This window comes from Papio anubis, chromosome 1 (assembly GCF_008728515.1).
Source record: "Papio anubis isolate 15944 chromosome 1, Panubis1.0, whole genome shotgun sequence".
In the NCBI taxonomy this organism is placed as follows: Eukaryota; Metazoa; Chordata; class Mammalia; order Primates; family Cercopithecidae; genus Papio; species Papio anubis.
Window position 1 is genome coordinate 14905852 of NC_044976.1, and position 8160 is coordinate 14914011.

Below are 8160 nucleotides of genomic sequence, written 5' to 3' on the forward strand. Positions count from 1 at the left end.
GGAAGGCACAAGACTTGCCCAAGATCCAACACCTGCTAGGTCGCAGACGAGGATTTCAACTATGGCCTGTTGAATCCCAAAACCCAGGCACTTTCCCTGTCTGCGACATTTCTTAAAGGGTATTCTTTGGCATACTGGTCCCTTGAGATGCTCCATGGGGTTCCAAGGCTAAATGCCTTTGGAAAGTGCTGTGATAAGCAAAATGATACAGGCTCTTTCCTGTACAACTTCTCAGAGCCTTTAAAATACTAATGTGCCTTTTAAAGAGAGTCCAAGAATGTCACAGCTGCTCCTGCTATAGATGAAAACTCCATGTTCTTAAATGGAGCTAAGGAACAGGAACTGGGGACATCTGTCCATCTGTCTCAGGGCCCCAGGGTCTCCAGTGGCAATCTGCAGTTCACCAAAGCACCCACACCCTGCCCTGGACACATCCTTTCTTTTTCTTTTTCTTTTCTTCTTCTTCTCTTTTTTTTTTTTTTTTTTTTTTTGAGATGGAGTCTCGCTCAGTTGCCCAGGCTGGAGTGCAATGGCACGATCTCGGCTCACTGCAACCTCCGCCTCCCGGGTTCACGCCATTCTCCTGCCTTAGCCTCCAGAGTAGCTAAGACTACAGGCGCTCGCCGCGACGCCCGGCTAATTTTTTGTATTTTTAGTAGAGATGGGGTTTCACCGTGTTAGCCAGGATGGTCTCGATGTCCTGACCTTATGATCCTCCCGCCTCGGCCTCCCAAAGTGCTAGGATTATAAGCGTGAGCCACCACGCCTGGCCTTCTTCTTTTTGTTTTTTGTTTTGTTTTGTTTTGAGACAGAGTCTTGCTCTGTTGCCCAGGCTGGAGTGCAGTGGTGTGATCTTGCTCACTGCAACCTCTGCCTACTGGGTTCAAGCAATTCTCCTGCCTCAGCCTCCCTAGTAGCTGGGATGACAGGCGGCCGCCACCATGCCCGGCTAATTTTTGTATTTTTAGTAGAGATGGGGTTTCACCAGGTTGGTCAGACTGGTCTTGAACTCCTGACCTCAAGTGATCCACCCGCCTCAGCCTCCCAAAGTGTTGGGATTACAGGAGTGAGCCACCGCACCTGACCATTTCTAAAGGCTTTCTTACTGTCTCTCCTCCACCTCTTTCATCCAACCTCATATTCAGCTGTGCCACCACTCCCTACACAAATTTTCTGTTTTAATCCAGGCAGGCTCCTGCAATCCTAGTCCCACAGATCCCAGCCTCTGTGCCCACCTCCCATTTTTTCTATCTTTCTAATAGCCCCCAACCCAGTCTTCAAGCTCCTCCCTCTTCTCCAAGTTTCCAACCATCTCAGCTCTCTCTCCAGCCACTGAATTCCTTTGAGGCAACATCAGCGCCATTTCTATGGGTACATGGATCCCCTTTCACTGTTAACTAGTTTCCAGGAGTAAATCCTAACCCCACACCCCTTCCTCCCATAGTGAGACCGTATGACCTTGAAGATCTTGATGGTGCTTCTTCCACTTTATATCACAGCAGGCCCGCCAGCATCCATGGAGGAATCTTCTATGTGCTGGAAATCTTTGTAGACAGTATTCTAACAGCCCCTGTGAGGTCAGTGGGTTCAGTCCTGTTTTAAAGATAGGGAAATTAAGGCTCCGAGCAATGTCTTGTCCAATACCACATGGCCAGTCTGCAGAGGAACTGGATTCAAACCCAGGCCTGTCTGACTCCCATGGCCGCCCATCTCACCATATCATTTTGTCTACAAAGAAGCTTAAGTCATTCATTCATTTCCTCGTGCAATCAATAACCATTTAATGACACGTGCCCATGCTAGGGACGTCAGGCCTTGGGGGATACACGGGGTGTCCTGACAGTTCCCACAGTTTACCAGGGACACAGAGGAGGTGCACTTAATAGCTGCTGACCCAAGTCCCCACTTCCTCTTCCTGTCCTCCAGGTCCTTCTTGCAGTTAGAGCTGCACCCCTACCATGCAAACCAGACCTCAGCTGGTTTGGTGGGGTGACCTCCCACCCCCGGTGCAGCTCTGGCCTCACAAAGGACCAGGCTCTCACCTGGAGCAGAAAAGTCAGGGCTGTGGCCAAGTCCTTCTCTCTTCCCTTGGAGTTCCTTGCCCCTCCCCAGCCTCTTTCCCATTAGGGTTCCCCTAACTTTTCCTGCTTCCTCTGAGTCTTTGTGTCTCAGGGGTGGATGAACCACCTAGGGAAAATCTCCCCCCACACCCCTCAAACACCCCCGCTATTGTCCATTGTCTCTGCCTGAGAATGCGCAGGCTCAGACTTGGACTTCTCAGGCCTCAGTATTCCACAAACTGAAGTTTTACTGAAGTTTTACTGGAGCCCAGAGGGGTTCCAGCCCCCATCTGTCCACATCTGGAGCTTGCTAACTGTGAGAAGCTAGACAACGAGGGGACACCCCAACGCTAGTTAGAGGGGCTTGGAATCCAAGGGCAGAACAGGGAGAGAAGTTGACAAATATTGACTATGTCTCCCTTTCAGATCACTTGGGACCCTTTTTTGTTCACAGCTGTATTGAAATTTAACTCACATATCATACAATTCACCCATTTAAAGTGTTACAATTCAATGGCTTTTAGGATATTCACAGAGTTGTGCAACCCTCGCCCTAATTCTAGAATATTTCTATCACCCCAAAAAGAAACCCCACACCCCTTGGCCATCATCCCTAATCTTCCCACCCCAAACCCAGCCCTAGGTAACCACTGATCTACTTTATGTCTTAGTGGATTTGTCTATTCTGGACATTCCATATAAATGGAATCATACAATATGTGGTCCTTGGTGACTAGCTTCTTTCACTTAACATCATGTTTTCAAGGTTCATCCATGTTGTAGCACATATCAGAATTTCATTCCTTTTTGTGGCTGAGTAATATTTCACTGTATGGATATACCCCATTTTGTTTATCCATTCATCAGTAGATAGAAATTTGGGTTGTTTGGTTTTTTTTCCTTTTTTTTTTTTTGAGACAGGATTTTGCTCTGTCACTCAGGTTGGAGTGCAGCAGTGCAATCATAGCTTACTATAGCCTCAAACTCCCGGGCTCAAGTGATCCTCCCACCTCAGCCTCTGAGTGGCTGGCTGGGACTAGAGATGCATGCCACCATGTCTGGCTCGTCTTAAAATTTTTAAAATTTTGGCCGGGCGCGGTGGCTCAAGCCTGTAATCCCAGCACTTTGGGAGGCCGAGACGGGCGGATCACGAGGTCAGGAGATCGAGACCATCCTGGCTAACAAGGTGAAACCCCGTCTCTACTAAAAAATACAAAAAACTAGCCGGGCGAAGCGGCGGGCGCCTGTGGTCCCAGCTACTCGGGAGGCTGAGGCAGGAGAATGGCGTGAACCCGGGAGGCGGAGCTTGCAGTGAGCTGAGATCCGGCCACCGCACTCCAGCCTGGGCGACAGAGCCAGACTCAGTCTGAAAAAAAAAAAAAAAAAAAAAAAATTTTTTAAATTTTAAATAGAGGTGAGGTCTCATTAGGTTGCCCAGGCTGCTCAAAGTCCTGAGCTTAAGTGATCCTCCCACCTTGGCCTCCTAAAGTGCTGGGATTACAGGTGTGAGCCACCATGCCTGGACTGTTTCCACATTTTAGCTATTACAAATAATGCTGCTATGAACATTCATGTACAAGTTTTTATATGAACATACATTTGCATTTCTCTTGGGTATGTACCTAGGAGTGGAATTGCTGAGTCATATGTCAACTCTATGTTTAGCTTTTTAGTAATTGCCAGACTTTCTCAAAGTGGCTGTATCATTTTACCTTCTTACCAGCAGCATATGAGTGTTCCAATTTTTCTGCATCTTCTCCAACACTTGTTATTATCTGTCTTTTTATTTTTTATTTTTTGAGACAGGGTCTTGCTCTATCACAGAGGATGGAGTGCAGTGGTATGATCATAGCTCAATGCAAACTCCGACTCTGGGGTTCAAGGGATCCTTCCACCTTAGCCTCCTGAGTAGCTGAGAGTACAGGTGCACACCACCACACCTGGCTAATTTTTAAATATTTTGTAGATGGGAATCTCACTATGTTGTCCAGGGTCTTGAACTCCTGGGCTCAAGGGATCCTCCTGCCTCAGCCTCCCAATGTGTTGGGATTACAGGTGTCAGCCACTGTACCTGGCCTTACTTGTCTTTTTTATCATAGCTATCCTAGTGGGTATGAGTGTAAAGTGTTATCTCATTCTGATTTTGATTTGCATTTCCCTAATGGCCAATAATGTTGAACATCTTCACGTGCTTATTGGCCATTTGTCTATCTTCTTTGGAAAAATGTCTATTCAGAGCCTTAGCCTTCGTCCTTTTTTTTTTTTTTTTTTTTGAGACAGAGTCTTGCTGTGTTGCCCAGGCTAGAGTGCAGCAGCCTAGTTCCAGCTTACTGCAACCTCCACCTCCCATGTCCAGAGAGTTCTCCTGCCTCAGCCTCCCTAGTAGCTGGGATTACATACAGGTGCACACCACTATGCCTGTCTAATTTTTGTATTTTTAGTAGAGATGCAGTTTTACCATGTGGACCAGGCTGGTCTCAAACTCCTGACCTCAGGTGATCTGCCCACCTCAGCCTCCCAAAGTGCTGGGATTACAAGGTGTAAGTCACCACACCTGGCCCTGTTTTTTTTTTTTTTTTTTTTTTCCAGACAGGGTCTTTACTCTGTCCACAGGCTGGACTGCAGTGGCATGAACATGGCTCACTATAGCCTTGACCTCCTGGGCTCAGGTAATCCTCCCACTTCAGCCTCCCAAAGTGCTGGGATTACAGGCATGAGTCACAGCACCCAGCCTCCCTTTGTCCATTTACATTGGGTTGTCTTTTTATTGTTGCATGGTAAATGTTCTTTATAAATTCTAGATACATGTCCCAAATCATATATATGATTTGCAAAATTTTTCTCCCATTATGTGGATTGCATTTTCACCTTTTGGTCTTTTGAAGCACGAAAGTTTTAAATTTTTGTAAAAGTTCCATTTATTGGCCGGGTGTAGTGGCTCATACCTGTAATCCTAGCACTTTGGGAGGCCAAGGCGGGCGGATCACGAGATCAGGGGCTTGAGACCAGCCTGGCCAACAAGGTGAAACCCCATCTCTACTAAAGATACAAAAAATTAGCTGGGCGTGGTGGCGCATGCCTGTAATCCCAGCACTTTGGGAGGCCGAGGTGGGCAGATCACCTGAGGTCGGGAGTTCGAGGCCAGCCTGACCAACATGGAAAAACCCTGTCTCTACTAAAAAAACAAAATTAGCCGGGCATGGTGGCACACGCCTGTAATCCCAGCTACTCAGGAGGCTGAGGCAGGAGAACTGCTTGAACCCGGGAGGTGGAGGGTGAGCCAAGATCGCACCATTCCACTCCAGCCTAGTCGACAGGGTGAGACTCTGTCTCAAAAAAAAAAAAATAAATAAAAATAAAGACTACAGATAGGGTGCAGTGTATACTGCTCAGGGGATGGGTGGACCAAAATCTTACAAATCACCACTAAAGAAACTACTCATGCAGGGCAAGGTGGCTCACGCCTGTAATCCCAGCTCTTTGGGATGCCAAGGGGGGTGGATCACTTGAGGTCAGGAGTTTGAGATCACCTTGGCTAACATGATGAAACCCTGTTTCTACTAAAAATACAAAAATTATCTGGGCATGGTGGTGCATGCCTGTAATCCCAGGTACTCAGGAGGCTGAGGCAGGAGAATTGCTTGAACCTGGGAGATGGAGGTTGCAGCGAGCAGAGATTGCACCACTACATGCCAGCCTGGGCAACAGAGCAAGACTCCGTCTCAAAAAAAAAAATTTACTAATGTAACCAAAAAAAAAAAAAAAATCAAAAAACAAAAAACCTTAGTCATGTAGCCAAATACCACCTGTACCCCAACACTAACCTATGGAAAAGTAAATAAATAAAAAGGTTTGAAATCAGGAAGTGTAAGTCCTCCAACTTTGCTCTTTTTCAAAATTCTTTGGGTATTGAGTGCCCCTTTTATAAGTGGTTTCCTCATCTGAAAAATGGGAGAATTTCTCTTGGAAGTATCTATGATGGCAGGAAAATACAGCAGAGAAAGGTAAGTGACGTATCATCTATATGTCTGGAGGCTGTCAGGGAAAGCTTGTTCATATCACACCCCACCTTGGCCCTGCACCTACCAGAAATCAGCTGGATGAGTCACAGTGAGATTTTCCACCCCTGCTCACCACCTCGTACACAGGATGGACTCTGTCTGAGCCTATACTTTGCCTGTTGGCTCGAATTGGATTTGTTTGGTATACAGGGTAGTTAAACTGGGAATAGATGGCAGGTCCAATTATTCTCAGCAGCAGAGGTTTAGGAATGCATATCAGGAATGTCCAGCCATGTGGTTAGGGTTTGAGAATAACGCAAGGGGCTGGCTGACCTCCAACTACTAGACAGTGTCATTTCCCCCAGCTTGTCACTGGTTCAGGGGCCCCCATTACACAATGAGGATAACAATCGTTGCCTTGCCAACCTCACAGCGATTATTGTGCCAGGGTACTCTCTCCCAGAAAGCCTTCCCTGACTGTCCCCAGACTGTGTGGGGTTTCTTCTCTTTGCTCCCACAGCCCCCTATGAATTTGTTTCATTATAGTATCTTTCATTCTGCGTTGCCAAAGACTGCTTTTCTCTCTGTCTCCTCCAGTCTGTGAGCTCCAGGATGGTAGGAGCTGGATTGGCTGCATCTCAGTGACCCCAGTACTCAGCATCTGGCATAGAGTATGGGCTCGATGCCTGTTTTTGTTAGACTGAACAGAACTGACAGTGCTCTGAATGGCTGCTTGTGGTGGCTCATACCTGTAATCCCGGCACTTTGGGAGGCCAAGGTGGGTGGATCACTTGAGGTCAGGAGTTTTAGACCAGCCTGGCTAACATGGTGAAACCCCGTCTCTACTAAAAATACAAAAATTAGCCAGGCATGGTGGCGCATGCGTGTAGTCCCAGCTACTTGGGAGGCTGAGGCATGAGAATCGCTTGAACGTGGGAGGCAGAGGTTGCAGTGAGCTGAGATCGATCGTGCCACTGCACTCCAGCCTGGGTGACAGAATGAGACTTAGTCTAAAAAAAAAAAAAAAAAAAAAAGGAAAATAAGGCCAGGTATGGTGGCTCATGCCTGTAATCCTAGCACTTTGGAAGACTGAGGCAGGAGGATCTCTTGAAGACAGGAATTCAAGACCAGCCTGGGCAACAAAGCAAGACCCCTGTTTCTACAAAAAGTAAGAAAATTAGCAGGGTAGGGTGGTGTGCGCCTGTAGGCCCAGCTACTCAAAAGGCTGAGGCAGGAGGATCCCTTGAGCCTGGGAGTTTGAGGCTGCAATGAATGATGATTGCACTGTTGCACTCCAGTGTGGGGTGACAGAGAGAGAGAGAGAGAGATTGAGAGAGAGACGGGGGGGGGGGGAGGGGGAGGGGGGGGGGGGGGGAGAGAGAGAGAGAGAGAGACCCTGCCCCCCCCCCCAAAAAAAAGGAAAATAACCAATATTTGCAAAAATGTGAAGAAATTGAAACCCTTGTGAATGTAAATGGTGCTGCTGCTGTGGAAGACAGTTTGGAGGCTCCTCAAAAAGCTGAACAAGGCCGGAAATGGTGGTTCACACCTGTAGTGCCAGCTACTTGGGAGGCTGAGTTGGGAGGATCACTTGAGCCTGGGAGGTTGAGGCTGCAGTGAGCTGTGATAATGCCAATGCATTCCAGCCTGGGCAACAGAATAAGATGCTGCTTCAAACAAAACAAAACAAAAGTGCTAAACATAGCATTATCCTATAACTCAGCAGTTTCACTCCTATGTATACACTCAAGAAAATGGAAAACAGGACCTGAACAAGTGTTCGAACACCAATGCTCATAGAAGCCTGATTCCCAACGTCAAAAGGTGATAACATCCCAACTGTTGACAGATGAATGGATAAACAAAATATGGTATATACATGCAATGGAATATTATTAAAAGGAATGAAATTCTGATCCATGCTACATGAATGGACCTTGAAAACTTGATGCTAAGTGAAATAAGAGACACAAAAGCCCAATATTGTATGATTCCACTTATAAGAGGTACCTAGAAAGGCAAATTCATAGAGACAGAAAGTAGAACAGAGGTTACTAAGGGATGGAGCAGGAGGAAATGGGAAGTTATTGCTAATGGGT

The 8160-nt window shown here is 46.9% G+C and overlaps 1 protein-coding gene across 5 annotated transcripts in view; it reads right to left on the minus strand.

Moving 5' to 3' along the window:
- The window catches only part of SPATA21 (spermatogenesis associated 21), a 47507-nt gene extending 40620 nt beyond the window's left edge, over positions 1-6887 (minus strand). For all 5 annotated transcript variants that reach the window (XM_017957549.3, XM_009200150.4, XM_009200149.4 and 2 more), the window contains exons 1-2: positions 6147-6887; positions 1459-1593 (exon numbers count right to left, since the gene is read on the minus strand). The gene's annotated coding sequence lies outside the window, so the exon portion shown is untranslated. The remainder of the gene's footprint in view (positions 1-1458; positions 1594-6146) is intronic.
- Between the last annotated feature and the right edge of the window lie 1273 nt (positions 6888-8160).